The 23,503-nt window shown below is 38.2% G+C and overlaps 1 long non-coding RNA gene across 1 annotated transcript in view; it reads left to right on the forward strand.

Annotated features, from left to right (window-relative positions):
• The window catches only part of LOC135942748 (uncharacterized), a 50,075-nt gene that overhangs the window by 22,420 nt on the left and 4,152 nt on the right, over positions 1-23,503 (forward strand). The window contains exon 2 of the long non-coding RNA XR_010575125.1: positions 16,926-17,145. This is a non-coding gene — a long non-coding RNA (uncharacterized LOC135942748). The remainder of the gene's footprint in view (positions 1-16,925; positions 17,146-23,503) is intronic.

The raw sequence follows: 23,503 nt of genomic DNA on the forward strand, positions 1-23,503 counted from the left end.
GATTAAAGAGGGGGAGGCGAGGGCGAGCGAGCCGCCGCAGCGAGTTAGATAACATGTTCGGCCACCCTCTAAGAAACTTTTCTCCCCATCATGGCCGGTGGTCAATACGGACAACCAACCCTTTCACCCGGCCGCTCAGCCACCCGCTCTCTTCTCTCTCTCCGGCCAACAACACACATAATGGTCCGTTCGTCCGTTCGTCCGTCCGTCGGGCAGAGAGTGCAAAGTTTTGCAGCCGACCAGGTTTAATAATGGTCAGAGAAGGAGGGCCCGAGCAAACTTCGCTAATGTCTCCCCGTTGCCGGCCATCACACACTCACACACATATTGTGCATATATGTACACGCGCGTTCGTCCGCTCGCTCGTCCGGCTTGCCTTATGTGTGCACGTCAACGAGCGTAAACAAACTTTGTTCGAGAGGAATTATTCCGCAGGCTTGTCGGTTGCACGGCAAGTTTGACCCTCGGCGGATTTGGACGCCTTTTTGCCTCGCCGCGAAATGGGCTTTTCCTGTTCTTGTGTTTAACCGTCTCTAATATCTGCTTCGGAGTAGAACACAATGAACATGCGGTTCAAATAGCAGCAAATTGATATTTTTAACTGATTTTCATCGGAGGCAAAAAAAACTCTCAGTGGAGGAATTTTTAAGCAATTTCGAAGGCAGTCCACTTAATCAAGGTAACTGGAGTCTGTTGTTCAAATTTCATGCGAGGGTGGGTTGAAAATTTGATGCGCGATCCGCAATTAGGCGTCGCCGGGCGGTGCAAATTAAGAAATGCAGTGGAGCAGAGGGTCCAATTTTTTGGCCGAGTGTAAATATTATCGCGTTAATTAGTGATACGCCAGCAGGCTCGGTTTGCCTGCCTGCACGTTCTCGCTGGGTGTTTTTGCTGAAGCCACAAGGGGAAAGGCTGAGGCGGGTTTATTATTAATTGGGTTATCTCTGCAGCCAGCCGGCGTGGTGAAATATTAAACGCGCGAGCGGGCAGGCTTGAGCAGCAACTGCGGCCGGCGGAGAAGAAGAAAATAATCACTCTTACTCGTAAAAAAACAAACAAATAAAACAGCTCGAGGAGCAGTTTAATGGAAAAGAGAGGATTTCATCAAGTAGAAATCAGTGAGAGATAATGCCGGTAATTACAGCCGGCTTAGTAATTACTTGGCGCCGCGCTTTCTCTCTCTCTCTCTCTCTCTCTCTCTCTCTCTCTCTCTCTCTCTCTCTCGCTCTCTGCGTGGCCGGTGCGGTGTGTTTTTAGCCGTGATGCCCTAATGAATAGCCGAGCGCCACTGTATAAACGACAGCGTTTAAAAGAATCCTCGGCTGCCGCTTTCATTATGCCGGCCTCTCTTTCTCTCTCCGCCTGCGTGCTGTGTGATGTGAAAGCCACACTCTCTCGCTCTTACTCGCTGAAAACGTGCGTAGCTAGGGCCTCAACAAACTCTCTCTTACTCACTCTTTCAGCACACACTCATACAGAACACGGATTCAACCATACGCTGAGCGTGAGTCAAAAAGCAAAACTAATCAACGCGCACCACCAGTCAACGTGGGGAGAGTCCGTTGAATGAGTGTTGCAACGGAATGCTAACTTTTCTCAAAAGAATGTGAACGCCAAGGTCTAGTCTATGCTGTAATTTGATCGGATTGCACATGCACGATTCTAGTTGTAAATTTAATTTGTCATATACTCTAATATAATTTTAACCGCATAATAATACATATTTAAATCCAATTCTAAGTTTTCTTGGGCCTCTAAAAATTTATGCAATTCATTTACTAATTAGAAATAGAGGGAAATTTAAAGATTTTAATTAAATATAAACAAGTAGCCACCTACAAAATTTTAAATTGAAAATAAATTAAAAAATTACAAAAAGGTACGTTTTGGCTTTGAAATTCAGTTAATATGAGAGCTAGATAAAAATTGTATCTAAATTTAGAAGGCTAATTAAATTTGGAATCTTTTAAATATGCAGAATAGCCGCTTGAAAAGTTGATTCAAACTTTTCGGGACGCTAAAAATTGAAATGGCCAAAATATGGAGCTTAATTTTATGAGATTTTAAATAAAACTGCCAAAAGCTGTTACATTTCTGCATTAGATTTTTCCAGCGCACCTTTCTGTCAGAAATTTTAGAAAAAATCACCATTTTTTTCCAAAAGTAGAAGACTGTAAAACAGAAAAAACTTTTTAATTCAACGCAGGATGAAATATTTTTACGATGGTTATCAAAATCAGATCGCTTCCCTGTCATTTTGTATCAAAAATACAATTATGATGCTCGTACTTATTAAAAAGGGCATTCTAAAAAGCATTTAAGAAATTGCAAAATATGGAAAAGTAAATTCTCCGAACAAATCCAGCAAGCAGAGGAATAAACTGGAAAAAATTGTTATAAACATTTATTAGAAAAACTTCCCCGTTGGCAATAAATAAAAACAAATGCACAGTATGGCACCATCCCTATAAAATATTGAGTAAAAATGTTTTTAAAACGTCGGAAAAGTGGAAAATGCACCTGATCACAAATTATTAAAGCTAACAGAAAAAAATAGCTTTTGCGAACGTTGGTTTAACTGTTCAACTGACGTCTTTTTACCGTTTAAAACTGAAAACACTAGCTGCACAGAAAAAAATGTAATGAGTATTTAATTACTCCTGCAACAAACTTCGCAGTTTTTCCACAGACCCGATTTAATTTATTATATCGCCCGTGTGTTGGTTGTGCCATATTTTTTGTGCGTCAGATGTTTGCGGAGTTCTGGCAGCCGCACTTTACATAAAAGCGAGGCTTGATGTCCATTAATTTGCGTCGCTTTATGAAACGATTGGCTGCAATTAGAGCCGGCTGCACAAAGACGAGGAGTAACGACCCTGCATGGCCAACAGCAGCAGCGTGACGCCCGCGCGCACACTTTATGATTGAGCAAACTGCCGTCACTGCTGCTGCTGCTGCGTGTTGCTGTTTTTATGCCGCCATAAGGAACAGGATATTAAATCTCATCTTATTACGAGCCACGCAAATGCTGCCACCGAGCAAAAACTTCAAAAGGCGCGCGCACAGCAACCCAACCAGCAGAGAGAAAACTTTTTAAATCACATTTTGCTCGCTTTCCTGATGTGTATCGTCGTTCTCTCTCTTTATGGCTTGTGCGCGCTGCTCGTCTGCCGTCGTTTAATCTGCGAGGAAATTTCATGCGAATTTCATTGTGCGGCCGGTTTTATATAGTTTGCTCGGCGCGGGTAGAAAGATGCTGTGTTGATGCCGCCAACGCCGTCGTGAAAGCACAGAGAAAATGACGGGAAATTATTTGCGCAGCACACGCAGCTAGAGTGATTTATTTAAGCTGATTAGTGATGCCGATAGTGCTCGCGCTTTGCTAGGAAATGTATTCTGAAGCTTCCAATGGGTGGATCCGTTCAAAAGAGGTGGAAAATATTTAATATTAATTCATATTATTGAAATAAATATTATGAATAGTTTCTTTGTATTTTAAATAAGCGAACTAGCTGTGGTTTGTGCTTTGATGAGTATTTCCTTTCAACAAAACTTAAAAATGGTTTTTAGTTTTGAATTTATGTTTCGGGGGAACGGCAAGTTTGCATCATTGGTGGTTGTGAAATATCTGATTTGCCAAAATAAATTAAGCTTCACTCGAAAGGAAATAATTTCCTACAATTCAAAAAGAGCATTTTTAACATTGAATAAATACAGCTTGTCTAATTTTCTTTCCCAATCTCTACAATTCCAAATGTTCTAATTATATTTACGAATAAATTGTGGTAGCTCGACCATTAAAATCTCCTCCTTTTTAATTCCTCCTGTCGCTTAAGCTGGTGATTTTTCTTCACCCCCTCAACCCATTCTTCCCTCTCGGAAAATCAACCCACTACTTTTACCCAGAATCCGCATGCTGGCGGTCTGGGCGGACAGCGATTGTGACATGGATGCAGATGCGGAATAGAATTAATGTTTGAATGTGTACTTGAAAATGTTTTGAGATAAAAGCAAATTCAAGTTAAATTCTGTCGAGGAGAGCCGGCCGCCGTGTGCGAGTTGGGCGAGAGTGAGAGAGAGAGTGGGTTCGGGAGGAACATCATCACATCAGCAAAGGTTTTGTGTGTGTGCGTGTAAAATGGCTGGTAAAGTAAGTTTTGGCAGAGCCAGCAGTGAAGCGTTATTATTCTCTAACCGTGAATTCAATTAGACCCTTCTCCCCCCAACATCCACGCTCGCTCTGTTCGCTCTCTCTCCGCTCTCTAGCTGCTGCTGCTGCCGCCGCCCACTCATTTGCAATAGGCGCTAGACAAAGCAATATGGCTGCAGCCACCCTTTAGGCCAAATATTCTACCTGCCTGCGCCTTGTAATTAGATTTTAAATATGACTTAGCTTAAGGCCCGGCAAACTTTGAATAATTCATGCGCCGAGCCCGGGCCTCCGTGGCGCACGAAAGTTTCCTTTCCTCTCTCTGGGGGCTTTTCTGGCGAAAATCCGACAGCGAAATGCGGCGCGCACGGAAAGGAAGATGCCGGCGGTGGAAATTGCGAAATGGAGCACGCAGGACAATTTGCTCTCACTCACCTACGCTCCCAGCTGCAAGGTTGGCTCTCAGCTTGCGAGATGGTATAATGAGCACATGAAAAATTTGGAAACTGGCCGAAATTCGCAAAAGGGAAAGTAGCAGCTGAAATTAACGTGATAGTTTTCTGGGTAGTGTGGAAATTAATGCAAAGTGTGACTTTAAAATTGCTTAATCACGTTTAAAACTAGAAGAAAATTAATTTTAATAGATAAGTGAATTTATTAAAATACGTAAAAAAGAATTCACTTAAACAAATAAAAATATGATTCAAAGTTAAAAAAAAAATCGGCCAGCTTCTCGAACAAGAAACTCACAGCGCGTTAGAAAAAAGGCAACTAAAGGGGAATCTCCACGTCTCCTCTCATCTTTCTCTGGACCACACCCTGGATGCTGCTAGGAGGCAGATCTCTCTTCAAACCAGAAGGATGCTGCAGCAAAGAAGAAGATCAGGAGCAAGGATGCTGCAGCAAAGAACATCAGGAGCAAGGATGCTGCAGCAGAGAAACAATCACACTTGACTTACGTGACGCGAGCTGTGGAAGTATCAGAGCCGGAACAACACCATCGACTGGTCCAGGCGGCGGTGAGCGCGAGAAAAGAAACAGGTTACGGTGGGAAAGATGTGCGAGAGATGATCTCACAGCCGGTCTGCAGCGGCCAGCTCATCTCAGAGTTGCGCTTCCTGCACAGCTCCTGCATCTCGGTCGGCTCAAACGTGCGACTCGAGATGAAACGCTCGCAGCCTATGGAATAAATTCTAGCTTAATCGCAGGATCTCCAGTACAAAACCAACTTATTGCTGTGCACTACATTTTTAAACATTATGAAACGGAGGATAAGATAATTTGGACGGTCGAGAAATATTGCACCTACAGAAATATCTAAAAAATTAGTTTTCCTGATTTTTAAAATATTTTAAAAATAACGTAATTATTGCTAAAGTATTTATTTGCACGCATTCATTTTAGATTTCAAGCAATTGTTGAAAAATTTTATTGTGAGAGCGATTTCTTTGGGTTTTGGATTTCAAATACATATTTATTTTGATATAAAGATATTTTTTTCGTGGCTGAAAAAGCCATTTAGCTAATAAGGAAATATTTAGATTAAATTCTTCATAAATATGAGCAATGACTTAACAAGAGGGGACAATGCTGGAGCTACTCCTGCAAACAAGATGAAAGTTGCGCTTCAGCTCGGAGGCTGCAGCACCGTGGGAAATGTAGTGGATTTTTTCATCCCCTACTCTGTTGTTATCACAAGCATAAAAGAATCTGCGTTTTTCTTAAACGCTCCAGGATGATCTGAAATTCTCTACTTTGTCTGCAGAAATGGCATTGAACTAAAACAAAAGAGACAAATTAGAAACATTTTCGTGCACATTCGTCATGTAAACCTTCGTCACCTTAAATCAATAATAAACATCTATTTTTAATTTTTGAAATAGGTGACCACTCGAGGTTGTGTTCATATTGGAAATAAATTAAACCAGGCGTCATCCTAGTTGCAAAATTGGTGTTTTAATTTCTCGACTATAGTTTCGACGTCATCCAGTACGTCCTGATCATGAGTAAACAATTAAAATCAATGCAATATATATTGTTACATCTTAAATTACAATAAATTCTGACATAAAAAATTCCAGACACTTCTTAACAAAGAAGTTGAGGTTGGCTCAACTGCCTCATGAATAGTTGGGTGATATTTGTTAAGAAGTCAGGTTTTTTTGTGTAATTTAAAGTGGAATGATACTGGGCAACAATTGAAAATTATTTAAATTGTTGGATGCCTTAAACAATTGACCGATAAACAATTTGTTCAACAATTTGCAATAATAAAAAAGGACCTTCCTACAGTTAAAATTCAAATTTTGCCAATTTTCTCCAAAATTTACAGTGCTCGAACATATTTTCTTGGCATATTCCGATTCCTCTCGTCGAGATCTGTTCAACGGTGTATGCCACTTATTGGGGAAACTCTTGGTTTTGAAATTAAATCGGATTTCAAGTAAGGAGACAGCCCTTACCATTTGAAAAGCACGCTAACTTTCCAGCCAATTTTCTCAAAAAATTACAGCGCTCCTTAGGTCAATTTAGGCTTTAACTGAATCCTAAGGGATGAGTTTATGCATTGGCAACAAGCATTTTCCAGGCTTTTCCACTATCATTCCTCTTTAAGACGTGACACTATATTGTTTTGATTTTAATTGTTTACTCATGATTAAGACGTACTGGATGACGTTGAAACTATTGTCGAGAAATTAAAACGACAATTTTGGAGCAACGAGGATGAAGCCTGGTTTAAATTATTTCCAATATCTGTTTTTAAGTTTATAAATATCTTATGTTGATTTCTCGTGCCTCCTGTTTTAATTTCTTTTATGCAGTAATTGATCCCATTAATCAGGCACAAATTAGAAATCATTTATAAGTTAGGTACACTATAAGTTTGCTAATAACTCCCCTTTGGAAAAAATATGTTTGTAAAGCTCAAATTGAAAAATGGTGCATTATCGATTGCTGGAATGCAGTGGTAGACTTCCATTAGTTCTTAAATGTAGGGCAGGTTGCATATGCCTGCTGACCGGCAGGCGCTGGTAAATACAAACGAAATTATGCGAATTTTGCTCGAGTACACCTTGCGACAACCCGCTAATTCCATGTTGAGTTTGCTGTAATTAAGGGAAACAATAAAAACAAAAGGTGTCTGGGGCGTAATTGCGGCCTCGCCACTTTCGCTATTTCCCTCTCGCTTTTTTATTTCCATTCATGAGAGTGCATGCCATTCAAATTTGCTGCTGGTATCCGCCAAGGGGGAATTAAAACTCACTCTCTCGCTCTCTGTGTTTTTAAAGCTCTCCTCCTTTTTTTACACACTCTCGCGTGGCTCTTTCTCTCTCTCATTCGGATTATGTCCCGCGCCTACGTGCATGTTACACGCCGACGAGCCCCGTGTTTTGTAAAACACACACCACTCTCGGCAATAACAATCATCATTCCGCACCACTCAATTTACCGCATTTAGCCGGATCGTTTTTCAAGTCAGATACTTTTGATTCAGCAGATTTATCTGTTAAAAATGTTCCAATATGTAGATTAATTGAATATTTCATATTTTTTATTTATTATTTAATGTCCAATAATTGTTACAACTCTTATTAGCATATTCGTGATTTTGTGCAGGTTTGAATATCGAGCGCCCCTTCAAGTAGTTGCACCGTTTTGAAGTAGATGGCAACTTCGGTACCGTTCTCGAGCAACTCGCCACCCCTTGCTCTCACCCCTTTCCCCGCCAACGTTGAGCAGCGACAACTCTAAAGGCATGCTATGCTGATGCCCAGTAGCCACAACATTACAGCATTTAAAATTGCTGATTCTCGTTCTTGTGGCACATTCCTGTAATAAATCAACTAGAGTATTATTAAGAACGATTGACAGGCAGTTAATTTGTTTTGAATGAATAATTTATTAAACACGAGAGTGTAAAACAGACATATAACACAATAAAAGCAGACATTCACAATAATGCTACAGTACTTTTATCACAGTTCAAAGCATGGTAAAATGCAAAATAAGCATTTTAACTGGTTAACCATTGGAAAAAATTCATGATCTTTTTGGGACATATTAAAAAGCCGGTTAATTTATTTATACACGTTGAATTAAGTGGCTACATAATTATAATAATATACACCCATTTAAAATGGAGTTAAAAAATTAAAAATTTAATACTTAAAAAAGGTCAGAGGATAAAAATGTGAACTTTCGCATATCAAATCATTTCGGTACTTGATGCAGGTGAAGGTACAGTAGTATAGAAAAGTAAAGTAGGACAGTCGACAGTGAAAACATAATTAATACGCTGTGTGTTCCTCTGTTTTTACAACTTAAAAGTAAAGCTTCATAGAAAATTGATGAAATTAATATCCTTTTTGCCTATACTTAAATTGCCAAAGTTTAAAAAATAGGAAAAAGCTAAAAATTTCCAAGGTTGTCCTTTAAATTTAGGAAAATCAGCTAAAAATTTGCATGCTAATCAAGCATTGTCCCCCTATACTGTTTTAAAACCACGATTTATTTTAAAATTTGGGGAAATTTACCTCATATAAAATTCGCTCACTTTCTCGATTTGAGAAAGGATCGAAATCAAGCGAAAAATAATAAATTTTTCGATAAATTTAACTGTTCCTCGGTCATTTTATTTTCATTAATGCACATTGTAGAGATAAGCTGTTGCTAAATTTCGTAAACAATAGACTCAACAAACCACTTACTATAGGCAGCAATGCAAAATGGTCTTAATTTTTGGCCTATACAAACTATGCTTTGAAAAAAACCGTTTTTTAGGTTTGAGAGTGGATTTGATTATTTGTATGTTACTGAATTGTATAATTTCTTATTTCAACATTCTATATTTAAAATATACCATGAAGAAAGTAAGATGAAGACAATAACCTAAAATTTGAAAATAAGTCGATATCAACACGAAGTTTCATCATAATAAAATGCGAAATCAATAAATTATAATGAAGCATAATTCAAATATTTAAATTGAGATATCAATTTTCATTAAGTGTTCTTCTTCTAGTTATAATTTTAATAAAATACTTTAAAAAATTGATAATTTTAAATCATTTTGTAGAAATACGTTTTTTTGTAATAACTTACATTTAAAAGTTGGAATCCAACAAAAATTTTATGAAGCACCTAAAGTTCCTTTTTAATCCTTGCCCACAAGTAAAATAAATTTTTACCGACACCTTTCTGCGATCAAATATATAATAATTATATTCCGCCAATGCTGCTCCTGGTTTATAAATTTCAATAAAAAACAATTGTTGATTTTCCAATAAATGAAACAATAATAGTATTAAATTGCTACATATCCATGAAGAGATTTACAGGACCCACATTAAAAATACAATTATTTTCCTCGCCTCTTTATTGATGAAAGGGGCATCCTTAATTTTAAATCTAATTAATTGCAAAAATGAGGGGGGTTTCCGCAGAGACACTGAGTGATGACATTTATTTTTTTTTTAAATTTATCAACCTACTGCTTTCTTTTTACTTTCAGCAAACTGATAGAGAGTGCCAGAAAAATGTTGTTTTAAACGACCAACTTTTCAAACTAATTATTGTATATGGGCCAGTGCAAAGTTTGGTTAATTTGTGTTGCTGCATACTGCTGATGGGGCATTAGGGGTTGGAGCAGCTGCTTGTCTATAGTCTATATTTTAAATATTTACGTGAATAAAAGCCACAATTCCTATAGAAAAAATTAATAACGAAAAAATCATTCAAATTCCTTCGTCTTTAATTTCATTGCAGACAGCAAGAAGGTACAAATCACACCCCTTTCAATAACATGCCTTGCTTATTGAGAGCGAATCAGTTTGCCAGCAGACGGGTATCTTTCGGCGCTATCGAGAAACACATCTGAGAGAGAGAAGAGCGGCTCGGAAAAGCAAACAGGACCGCTCTTGAGAGAGTGCGACTCAAATCGAGTTTCTTTGAGTGAAAAGGCAAATACACTCGGCCGCCCATCTTTATATTTGCCAGATCATCAACAAGTTTGCTCGGCGCATTTTTCTTGGCCGAACTACTAAAGTAAAGCTCTCTCGCTGGCAGGGCAGTTTCAAAGTTTCACGGCATAAACGTGGAATTCCACGCAGCTGCTGAGGAAAGCGCCCAGGGCTGCTTCGTGCCGAGAATGAAAGAGCCGGCCTGCCTCCGCACGCCACGCCGAGTGCTCTGTGTGTATTTATGGGAACTTACGACCAACTTTGAGAGTCTATTGATTCAATAACCCTTCCTTCTTCTACCTGCCCGCCTTTAAATTTATTTATGTGCCGAGAGTGGAGCTGGCGCCTATAGTCTTCCCTCGGCCGCCCGGTGCCTGCCTTCAATCGCCTTTCCCCTCTGTTGAACAACTTTGATTGGTTTTCTTTTAAGGTGAATGTTGCGTTTTATCCATCTTTTTAAAAAATCAATATAGTGAATGTTTATCAGGGGATTTTTTTTAAATAAGCGTTGTTTAAAATTAATATCTGTATTTTTAACACTGATATTATTTATTGAGCTTGCCAACTTGGTTTATCAACAAAATATATAATTTCTAACTGGTTTAATATGTGTTGTCGCTCTTTAAAATCGCGCCTCTTTTTTAATATTGACACATTTGAGAAATTAAGAAAGAGATTGATAATTTATCAATTTGATACAAACGCAATTTGAGAAAAATTTAAGCAAAGTCAAAGTTAAAGAAAAGTTATTTGCACAATTTTTCAGTACAAGGACCAGTATTATATATATTAAAATCACTAACAAATCATCTTAAAAGACTTGAAACTTAAAACAAATAAATACCTTGCATAAATGAAGGAAAAAAGACAAATATTGCAGCACAAAATTGTAAAAAAAATCAATTTTAATTTCACGTTTTAATGCTGCTTTAAAAACTAAATTTATTAAACTAAACCACAAAATAAATCAAAGTGTTTGCGAACATAATATTATCGTCCTTTGGAGAGGTTTATACATTTGTAAAATGTCATATACCTTTTTATGATTATACGCCATATTAAAAACAAATTAACAACAAATTACAAACTTATTAATGAAAACCGTTACAGATGTGCTTCTTGAACATATTATCTGTGAGGAAACCTTTTGGTGATAATTTAAAATGAATTAATATAGGGCAAAAATTGAAAATTATTTGAATTGTTGGATGCCATAAACAAATGATCAATGAACAATTTGTTCTTCAATTTTCAATAATTAAAAAGGACCTTCCTACAGTAAAAATTCAAATTTTGCCAATTTTCTCCAAAATTTACAGTGCGTGAACATATTTTCTTGGCATATTTGGATTCCTCTCGTCGAGATCTGTCCAACGGTGTATGCCACTTATTGGGGAAACTCTTGGTTTTGAAATTAAATCGGATTTCAAGTAAGGAGACAGCCATTACCATTGGAAAAACATGTTAACTTTGCACCAAAAAAAATTACAGTGCTATTTTGGTCAATTTAGGCTTTAACTGAATCCTAAGGGATGAATTTATGCATTGGCAACAAGCATTTTCCAGGCTTTTGCAGTATCATTCCTCTTTAATATTTTTTCCCTGATCTGTATTATTGTTTGTCTGGATTAAAAATAAAAAAGAAAACAGTAGATATGTATTGTTATTATTTGTATTCAACAAAATAAATATTTCTTCTGATTTTGGATTATTATGGCAGGAGCATGAAAGAATTCATGACCAAGTTTATTTAAAAAGCAGTCTTACTAAACGCTTTTGATTGATTGAATTGCAAAACAGGAGAGCTACTCATTGAAAAAAATGCCAATATTTTCAAACTTCTATATCATTTCTTATTTAAATAATAATTGTTATCTGAAAATATATATCACTTTGATTTATGATCAGCTTGTGATAGCATCAATCTGTTGGTTATTGTTTAGCTAAATCAGATATTATGCAAACGAAAATCTCCTTTGCCTGGAGCAAGAATCACGGAGATTAGCAAAGTTTCTGCAAGTTCGTTTGCGGGTTGGATCGAGAGCCAGCTGAGCCGCAAAGCAGCCACCCCAAGCGAACTAAGTGAGCTTAGCGGGAATTTTTCCCAGCAAAGACGGATGGACGCGCATCTGTCGCCTTGGAATCAAGAAGTTTCGCGTGCGGCCAGACCGAGCTGTGCTGTGAGCGCGCGCGCGCGCGCGATCCAAGTGCACAGCTACTTTATACGTATTTATTTGCGGCAGCAGGACGCGCAAGACGGCGACAATGGGCGAGTTTCTTGCCTGCTCCGGGCTTATACAATCAAGGCGCAGATTGTGCCCCAAGCCGACCCACCCTTCTTCGACAATGCCCCCACGCGCGCGCTCGTTACGTACCTTTGAATAAGGCACCAATTTAACGCCAACTTATCAGCGGGCTGCAGTTAGCAAAAGGATTAGGTATTCTAAGCCAGTGATGACCCCGGCCAGCCAAGCAATAAACTTTATGTTGTTTCTATTTGGAGTAATGCCACTCGCTCTCAACTTGCCCGTCTACTCCCTTCGCCGCGACTCTGTATAACACACGTCCATCCATTTGCCACTCCGTGTGTGTAGTGTGACACAATTCATTGCACAAATTAATCGCCTTCCTTTGTCTTTCTTACATTTAATACACAAGGTAACCTTTAAACAACATTGAATTCGAGGTCCAAATTAACAAGGGACATCTGTCATCTTAGATGAATTTTAGTTTTTTTTATTTCTTTGTCTTTCTATTTTCAAATTAAATTACCGATGTTACTGTTAAAACCGATTTCTTTGTAAATGATTTTGTCGATCGAAATTCTCAGGTACAATTATTTGCATGATCTTATACGGTTGGTTTTCCACTATTTTTATTTTTTATTTATTGTGTTGGGCAAATCTGTCGCTCAGCAAACTGACTAAAAAAATTTGTGTACAAGCAAGACTGGATTTCTGCCATCGGCCATTCATTAAAAATTTAGATTCAGCAGATTACAATTTAACAGCCTTTGGTCGCAGGGAAGAGTTGACCAAATAATAATAATAATTCTTCTTTTAACACAGACTTGTTTAATCACCAACAGGACTGTAATACATTCAGTCAATTACAATTACAATAATATTTTATCACTAATGGCACTTACCCCAAATTCTTGGGTCCGCGAACTACTAAACGTCCGTTACAATGAACTGCCAAATGAAGAATGATACAATTTGAATATTCGCGTTAACAGTTAGAAAACAACAATGACAATTTGCGATTCTTACACGGCAACAATGAAATAATACAGACCAAATACAACAATCAAATCAACAATACGCTATAAGCCCATGAAATATATATAATTATTCCTTTACAGGTATTACAGCGTCCAACTCACGTCGTCTAGATAGTGTATGTTACACATTTATTTGAGTCTATTACCAATTCTAGAAAATATATTTGTTTTGTTTTAAGACGAGAAAACAAGGATTCAATAATTAGTCAACTCTGTTATATCAAAGCTCTTTTTAAAATGTTTATTTGTTATCAAAATAATAAATAAATCAAATTTAAACCTAAATTAAAGTAATAATATAAATATTAAAAGAATTTTTAAAGCATGCTGGTTAAGATTTATGCAAAATTCTAGTACATTAATAAAATAGAAAAAGTAGTTGTGGAGAGAGAATATTATGGTCTCTGATTAAAACTGCTGTAAGCAATAATCATGTTAAAACGGTGCGTGAATAACTCTTTTGTAGGGTCAGTTTGAGATATCCTGAATATTAAAAAGACATGAAAAATATTAAGTTTTAATTTCGATTTTCTGCATTTTCGCACCACACAGAAGTGAAAATTTTTTACGCCATCAGTTCTCAATTTTCCTTTCATATTTTTATTGAAAAGTTCCAATCAGAAAAGGCAGAGAGCTGACCGTGCGGGGTGGCCTGCGTGGCAATCAAGTCGGGCGCGGTCGGCGAGAACGGATGCTAATAGTAGGAGGAAATTAAATCGAGTCAATTTCTGTAAATTACTCGTGACAGATAATGTAGCCGTAAATTACGTCCCTTGGCTTGCGGGTCACGTAAGGCGGAGGGTTTTATCTTGACTGCCGAGCGGCAGCGGGCAGGGAGAGAGATGCGCGCAAGACGGACGGTCCGCTCGGCCGCTCGCTCATTCAACAGAGGAGCATGTAAGACAGATGTACGCGAGAGAGAGCACAAAGCCGAGCAGTTGGTCTCATTTGCAATGCAAATCAGCGTCCAGAGAGAGTGCTGGCCGGTCGGTCGGGCGTCCATCCCCTGCGCGCACTTCTTGGCTGCGCGTTTTTCCAAATCGCCGTTTCCCACGACCGTTAAAAGTGACCAAACAGGTCGACTGGCCGGCTTTCTTTGAGCGGCTCCCCCAGCAGCGCCAGTGCCAAGACTATCGGATGGATTTACTGCCCCAGCGCGGGTTTAATCTCCCCCTGCTATAGCTGCTAAATGTGCTCGGTGAATGCCATTTTCCTTTGAGACGCACACACCGAAACTTGAAGACGCGCAGTAATTACTCTTGAGTCCACATGCATATACACTGCTTTGACTTGGCTTGCGTGTTTGCTGAGTGGAGCCAGCTCCGCTCTTGCTCGCAATCTGTATACACCGAGTTGTTATTTAATCACTCTAATGGAAGAATTTAATTCTAACTAAGCGGCAAAGGCAAATAACACACACAGAGAGCGGCCGGCCAGTCAGCGAATCGGCCACACTTAATTGCGCAGGCGACACACAGCTATGAGTAGTTTGTAGCCAATGGACAATCTTAACTTTCAGAAGCGCAGAGTAAAGTAATACTTGGCCGTGAACAGATTAAATAAAATCAATTACATTAGCAACAATTTAATGGAATAGATTCAAAAGAAAGAAAAAATGGGATGAGAGCAATAATTTGTATTTTGTTATTCGTAGTTAAAGATTGAAATCTGCTGTAAACTCAATAATAGTTGCTTCATATTCTTTGAGATTTTTATAATGTAGCCCAATCAAAACGCAGTATATTTATTAAAACTAGCTCAGCAGAAAAATAAAAATTTCATTAACTCTTAATAGTTTTAGCCTATATACCAAAACCGTTTTTAATCGTGTTCAATAAATTGTGTCCAAAGGAATAGATGGAATTATCTACATTTAGGGTTAGGCTCAAACTTTGTTTATTTATTTATGTTAAAGTGGAATGATTGCGGCTTTCATGAAGTGCTCCATTCCTCACACTTCTCAACCACATCAGTACCCTTCTATTCGACTGTTCCCCAACCCACCCTTGACCAAACTGCAAGAAAAAGACTGACCAGCCTACAGAAGAAACACAATTAAAAAAAACTCTGAAAGAGCTTTACAGAGAAAACAAAAAAATCCATTTTGCCTTTGAAATACTACCAAAAATTAGGAAAAGATAAAAAGTTTAAAGGTTCCCGTTTAAATTTAAAAAAAATCGTCTCTAAAGTTTGCATGCTAATGAAGAACTGGCTCCCTACTGTAAAACCACGATTTATTTCACAAGTTAGGGAATCATCTAGTTTAATTTTCACAACATTGGATATATCGCGACGAGAGTGATCGAAATCAAACAAAAAATCGCGGTCAAAACCTGTTCATTTAAAAAAAAAAAAAATTCCTCGGTCCTGATTTCATTATAGCACATTCTAGAGATAAACTGTTGCCAAATTTCACATAAAATAAAAACCCAATGAACTTCTTGCTACTGTCAAAAATGCCAGAACTTCTTAATTGTTGACCTGTTAAGTTATAATTTAAAATATATCTGACCAAGAGTGGCGTCTGGTACTTAAAAGTATGTTTTAAATTCTGAAATAATATTATTTCACAAGAAACCTAAAAAATACGGTTAAAATAGCAGGAAAATGTGTTAAGAGAAACTTTGATATCAGCATAATATTGGAAAAATGTGCTCGTAAAATTGGTCTTTCATAATTATAATTCCGATTCTAAGAATCAAATTTAATCTTGCCTTCCCAACTCGATCAAAAAGAAGCCAATTAAGTTTCGCGACATGGGAGTATAATCCTTTGCGAAGTTTGCTTATACGCGCGCAAACTTTCGTTTCAGCGGCATCAAGAGCAGAGTTTGATCATCTAGAGAGAGAGAGAGAACTGCAAAGGTGCTCTGCTCTCTATCTCTATGCGCTGTAAAGCGAACATGAATTTTGATTATGCTTGAGTGAGCTTAATACAGACAGGATTAACAACAAAAGCAGCCGAGCAGCCTTTAAGGCCAAAGTTTAGGGCTGGTAAGCAGCAGGCCGAAAGAAGAAGAAGCTCCTCTAGTGTTTTAATCCTGCCATCTTAAAAGCCGCCGCCCGCATCTTACACCAGAGTTGGTACAGCGGGCGATCCCGCCTGCTCGGGGCCCTAGCTTCACCCTCTCGCCATCGATTATCGTTTCTCTAATGCACAAAACCTCCGGCTTCGTAAAATGTAATTTTTTCTGGAACAAAAAACATCTCAAGCATTAGAGAAGCCAGATACATGAATTTGACTTGCTCTTTGTGAGGAAAGACAATTTAAAAATGGACAATCATGCTTTATTTATTTTCAAATACCTTTGTTTTGCAGAAAAAATATTAAAACAACATTTTTTTAAATGTATGTTTTGACTAGCAGTTAACTAAACAAGATATTTGAGTGAATTAGGTCATATTTATACTCAGATGAATGAATTATGCGGCACGCGTCGCTAATTTAAACATAATCAGTTTTTTTTTTGCTCAGTCGTGTGGCCCACGGCATGACGGTGTTTCTCACTTTTTGCTTCACTTTTTTTTTGCAGGTCAGCCGCGGGCCGCGCCGAGTGTGGCAAACTGGATTTCCCCTTTACAACTCCTGCTTGCATATGTATGCACTTTTACAAATACACCTCTGCGTCTTTCAATACGAATATCGCAGTGGGCAGCAGTTATAAGCAGGTATTCGATCAGAACGGCAGCATGTGAGCAGCCCCTCGTCTAGACCTCTCTTTTCTACAACAGTTCAAATTTAATTACACCAAGGTTAGTGAAACATTTTATGTGTTTTTGTACGATATGGAAATTTTAAACACTGCTATGAAAAGTTAGAATGAATCCTGCTACTTCAAATCAAAGTGTGCTATTTAAAAATTAAATTCATTGTAATTTATTTATCGAAACTCTCCTCTCGTCAACGTATTTTTTTGTTTTGATACGAATAAAAATGTGAATCTTTACAAATTTCAAAAAGTAGAGCTTTACAGGCCAACAGTTAATAAAATTTTAATTTTTTCATATTCATTGAGTTTATTGATTGTAGAATTTAGCAACAGTTTTTCTCTACGATGTGCAATAATGAAATTAGGACAGAGGGAACTCAGATTTGGAAAATTTCTCGATTTCTTAATGATTTTTACGCTTGAATTTCGACCTCTCATTTTGCGATCGATCCAACGGTGTTTGATTTATTGGGAAAAATTCCCTAAATCTCGATTTTACAAATTATGCTCACCGCTTGATTAGCATATGAAATCTTTTGAGCCAATTTTCTCAATAATTTAACCGGCAGTCTGGGAAATTTTTGGTTTTTCCTCATTTTAGATAGTTTGTTTAAAAAAAATCGTTCCCAAAAATGTTCTGTAAATTTTTAGTTTAAGAAAACAAGATAAAAACTTCCACATTATGTTGTATTTTTTATCCTTATTATATCCCTATTCGTTCTTATTTTAAAGTTATGCAACCTGTGTATCCAAAGTGTGGAAGAAATTGCCTAAAACCCTCGACCACCCTGGACGGTAAAACCGAATTATCAAAATAAAAAATATTCCCTGCCGAAGTGCGATGAGCAGCTAATTTTTTCCTTGCGCAGAGAGTTTAACGACCACAATTCAAAACTCTCTCACTTGGCCAACGCTAATCAACTCGTGCGCCACGGCACCGCAATTCCACTACTCCTTCTGTCAAATTAGCCCCTTGAGCCGAAGATAATTTCGCGTAATCCGGGTCGGGAGCGAAGCGTAATTATTCGATTCGAGGAAAGAGCTAGGCGTTTGTTGCGGCACGGGGCGAGAGCTATTCCACGCGCATAGGGCCGCTCGTTCGTCTGGCGAATGAATGCATATATATGTGAGTCAATTGGGCGCGTCTGGCCTAATTCCATTACACGGCCAGTTAAGTTGGGAGGGCATTCTTTCAAGACGTAACACGATTTGCTCAAGGGGCGCACGCACACACGTGTGTCAGTCAGGTAGGCCTGTGTATGCAACCCACCGCCTTGTTCTCGTTAATTAGATCTCCCAAGAACCGGCACGAGGCGAAACTTTCATCTCAAAAGTTTCAACAACATTTCATACAACATAAAGGGCGAAAAATACCACCGCACTCACCTCCGCAAACTTAATTAAACAACACACGGCGAGGAGAGCGAGCGGCAGCGAGTTTAATTTATTAGACCGTATCGCCTCCTCTCCCCGGCCGGTAATTTTCTGCTCTTATTCTGCGCGTTGCCTCCTTTGCTTCCACCGCCGCCACCACCGCTGCCCACTCTATGTACATGCACTGGAACAGCAAAACTTCTTTAGCTTTTTTACTCATTTAATAATTCCGCTCACTTACTCTTGTTTGAACAAAGGGAAGTGAAACATTCTGTATTAATGAGTGATTTTGCTGCTAAAAGAATGAAATATTTTTTTGTTTCCACTATAATGCAACGCAAGTGGCCAGTGCGCGTGTTTAATCTTAGCTGGAACAAGAGGCAAAACAAAAGAAAGAGAACGCACAAATTTGCCCCAAACGATATTTTTTCAATCGACTGTTGGCATATAAAAGCTCCCCTTTAGGATCGTTGCTTATTGTTAGTTCGTAAAGGATTAATTAAAAGAGCAAATAATACATTTCTTTTCTTTTATTCGTGAATGATAGAAAGCTTTGCTATTCTTGATATAAAAGGGATAATCACTTTTTATATGTTTCTTAAAATGATTCGAACATATATTGTTTTTAATTTTAGAATAATTTCAATTATCAGTCTTTTTATGTGATTTTAAAATTTTGTTTGCTTGTTTTTATGAAAAAATTGTGTGCATGAAAGAGCCAATAAGCAAACATCAATTCGCAATTATACTCTCATTGGTCATATCGATAGTCAATCAAATACTAAACAATACAAAATCTATAAAAATGTCTCTTCCCAGTAACTTCCCCTTGCTTTTGCCTGCTCCTGTGGGTGATTCAAGATTACTTATTTGTTTTCAATTGTTGTAAAAAACAGCCATTACCATAGTAAGGAATGATACTGCAAAAGCCTGGAAAATGCTTGTTGCCAATGCATAAACTCATCCCTTAGGATTCAGTTGAAGCCTAAATTGACCTAAGAAGCACTGTAATTTTTTGAGAAAATTGGCTGGAAAGTTACCGTGCTTTTCAAATGGTAATGGCTGTCTCCTTACTTGAAATCCGATTTAATTTCAAAACCAAGAGTTTCCCCAACAAGTGGCATACACCGTTAAACAGATCTCGTCGAGAGGAATCGGAATATGCCAAGAAAATATGTTTAAGCACTGAAAATTTTGGAGAAAATTGGCAAAATTTGAATTTTTACTGAAGGAATGTCCTTTTTTATTATTGCAAATTGTTGAACAAATTGTTTATCGATCAATTGTTTTTGGCATCCAACAATTCAAATAATTTTCAACTGTTGCCCAGTATCATTCCACTTTAAGTTACTTTTACAAAGAGGATTTGATTCTAAGCGTCAAGGGAAAATAAAAAATTCCAGTTTTTGTAGGTGCATCAAAAGTTAGCTTCGAATAAATCCCCGAGGGAACATATAACAAATGGGAGTCCAAAATTGATCTTATACAAAGCCTTGAAGAGACCAACGAGCGTCGAGGCAGAGCGGCCGGCCACTCGGCGCTGCCCTCCCAACTTTGCAAGAGATTACACTTTCTGCGCGCAAACTAATTTTCGCCAGAGCTGCTCCATTAATTTCCAGCGGCAACAATGCAAAGCCGGCGACTTCTTATTTTGCCGCTCTAGTATGTGTGTTACGGCAACTCGAGTATATCACTGCGGTCTTAATGTGTCACTCGCCATTTGGCCGAGAATCTGCTGATGCTATTTGGAGCGCGCGAGATAGTCTAATGTGCAATTTGCCGCAAAATTTCCTTTCCCAGACTGATTTTTTCTTCTAAATAATTAACAAATTTATCATTTGTTTGTTCTCTAAGTGAATTTTTCCTGCTGGCAGTGATACAAATATTATATGCACTTTAAATTAAATATGTACAAGCAATTCGTATTATTTTATTTTATTTTAGAGTATTTTATGTAACGTTGTATCAACCTTTTAAAGAGGAATGATACTGGAAAAGCCTGGAAAATGCTTGTTGCCAATGCATAAAGTCAGTTAAAGCCTAAATTGACCTAAGGAGCGCTGTAATTTTTTGAGAAAATTGGCTGCAAAGTTACCGTGCTTTTCAAATGGTAATGGCTGTCTCCTTACTTGAAATCCGATTTAATTTCAAAATCAAGAGTTTCCCCAATAAGTGGCACACACCGTTGGACAGATCTCGACGAGAGGAATCGAAATATGCCAAGAAAATATGTTCGAGCACTCTAAATTTTGGAGAAAATTGGCAAAATTTGAATTTTTATTGTAGGAAGGTCATTTTTTTATTATTGCGAATTGTTGAACAAATTGTTTATCAATCAATTGTTTAAGGCATCCAACAATTTAAATAATTTTCAATTGTTGCCCAGTATCATTCCACTTTAAGACTTTCGGATGGCGTAAATGTTTTTTTATCATGAGTGGCACAACAATCAATTGATTTTTCCGCCTTCATAGAAGTCAAATAATAAATTTCTCCGTTTAATTGCAAATTTGCTTGGACTGACATGCTATAGAATTTTATAATTTCAAGAATTCCATTTTAAAATTAGTGATGAGTGTAAATTTTGTGGCAGGAAATGAAAAATGTCACATGAAAAAAATGCAATGTAAAGAAAATGGGTCAAAGGAAAGCAGCAGCTAAGCATAACAATAGAAATCTTTATTTTAATTTAACTGTAGAGTTTCGTACAATATGTTGTTGGTTAGTCAGAGAAGCTTCTTTAAGGAAAAATCATTTATTATAGCATTTTATAAAAATTCTGAAACAGGGTGCACTGCACTGCACCCCATTTAATTTTTTTTAAATTTACCGAGAAATATTGAATTATAGATAATTTGATTTGATTCAAGAGCATACAAATTCCCGCATCTTTCAATTTTCTGCCAGTCTTCCCCATTCCCTGAAATTTGAATAATTGCTCTCCGCTGAATAGATGCAAATTTGAGTCAATTCAGTTAGCGATCGAGCGAAATGGAAAAAATAAGAGACGGCAGCCATGTTACAGGGGGTGCATCCATCCTGCTCCCATCTTGCAGCATCAGCCAATCTGCACCCCTTCCTCGCCCTCTCTGCTTTCATCTCTCGCTCTCTCGGCGTGCTGCGTCTCGACGGACGGGAGCATCTGCTCGCGTTCTCGCAACTTTCTTACATCCGCCGAGCTGCGTCTGGAAAATCGAACGAGAAGGGCTGTTAGCTCGCTCACTCGCTCGGCCGTCGCTCCGCACAATGTAATTCATCATCGTTCGCACAAAGTTGGCGCGCCGGAGAAACCTGTTTTGCATTAATAAGAACGCTTGACCCCCGTTCGGCTGCAAGCGAAGCAACCGGCACTGCAAGACGTGTGCGTGCTCGCAAAGAAGGGTGCGATCGTGAGAAATTCATTGCATTTTCGGATGAGTTATATAATACTGGAAATGTGCGAGGGGCCACATTACACACAACGAATTTGTTGACGCTTCGTCTAAAAAAGGGTGTAGACGAAAACACAGAAAAATGAATTAACATGTTGGAGGAGATGAAACACAAAATTAAATCAATAATTTTTATTTAAAATGGTTTTCAAATTTGGAAAGAATTTTTAAAGCGTGATGAAACACGGTCATGGCGAGTTTTTCTCTCATTGGAACACCTGGTCAAGCAAACACATGTAGGGATGCTGCTCCCCTTTGTGATGGGAGACCGATGACGCTTTGCTCGCAAGCTGGCCGCTGCAACCCTTTCTTTTATTCAAATCTCACTGACCCCAATCCCCAATGCGTACCAGTCGGCATACTCTCCCATTTTAAAATGTCCGAGAAATGCTTTCCATCACACAGAGCTAAAATATGATAAAATAAAACGCGTTGAAACGTTTGATTTGTGTGTCTTTTGCATTTTTAAGATATTAAAAAGACTAAATATTTTACTATTTTTAAGCTCTTGTACGCACTAAATCCGAATATTGGCTGTAATTTGCTCAAAGACCACTTCTGAGGATTGAGAAAGGGGTCGTCGTAGAGGCAATATAAATTCGAGCGTCGGGGGGCTGCCGCCCGAGTAAGACATAACCGTGTGTGTGTGTGTGTGTGCCGAGGACCGCAAAAGGAGCCACCCTCTAACATTGTTTCTTCTTACGCCGCGTGCCTATTCGTGTGATTGGCCACTTGGCCGGCGCTCCCTGGAGAAATCAGCGCCGCTCCTCGTGCTGACCGGCAAGGTAATTAACTTGGCCAACAGAACTAATTAGCGCATCAGCCAAGGAAAAAAGGCCGGCGCCTAATTGGCCTCCGCCGCCGGTGTGTAACTGGATACACACACACAACAGCACACCCTACGCAAACTAGATGCTGAGCAATTTTTCCCGCTAATTTTTCTCGCCAGACACAAAGTTGAATTACGCTGATTAATATTTCACGTGAGCGGTGCTCAGAATTAAGGGGTTGATATACGCGCTTGCTGCGGAGAGTTTGGCGCTGCTACTTTTTATTTTGGCCTATGTATGTAGTACAATACTGTTTTTCAAGAGTTATTCGTTCAAATTTATTTTAGTTAGAATTGGAATGATACAGGGCAACAATTGAAAATTATTTGAATTGTTGGATGCCATAAATAATTGATCGATAAACAATTTGTTCAACAATTTGCAATAATAAAAAGGGACCTTCCTACAATAAACATTCAAAATTTGCCAATTTTCTCCAAAATGTACAGTGCTTGAACATATTTTCTTGGCATATTCCGATTCCTCTCGTCGAGATCTGTCCAACGGTGTATGCCACTTATTGGGGAAACTCTTGGTTTTGAAATTAAATCGGATTTCAAGTAAGGAGACAGCCATTACCATTTGAAAAGCACGCTAACTTTCCAGCCAATTTTCTCAAAAAATTACAGCGCTTCTTAGGTCAATTTAGGCTTTAACTGAATCCTAAGGGATGAGTTTATGCATTGGCAACAAGCATTTTCCAGGCTTTTGCAGTATCATTAATCTTTCCGAAAATTCATATAAAATTTTATTTTATACACTTTGA

This window comes from Cloeon dipterum, chromosome 4 (genome assembly GCF_949628265.1).
Source record: "Cloeon dipterum chromosome 4, ieCloDipt1.1, whole genome shotgun sequence".
Classification (NCBI taxonomy): Eukaryota; Metazoa; Arthropoda; class Insecta; order Ephemeroptera; family Baetidae; genus Cloeon; species Cloeon dipterum.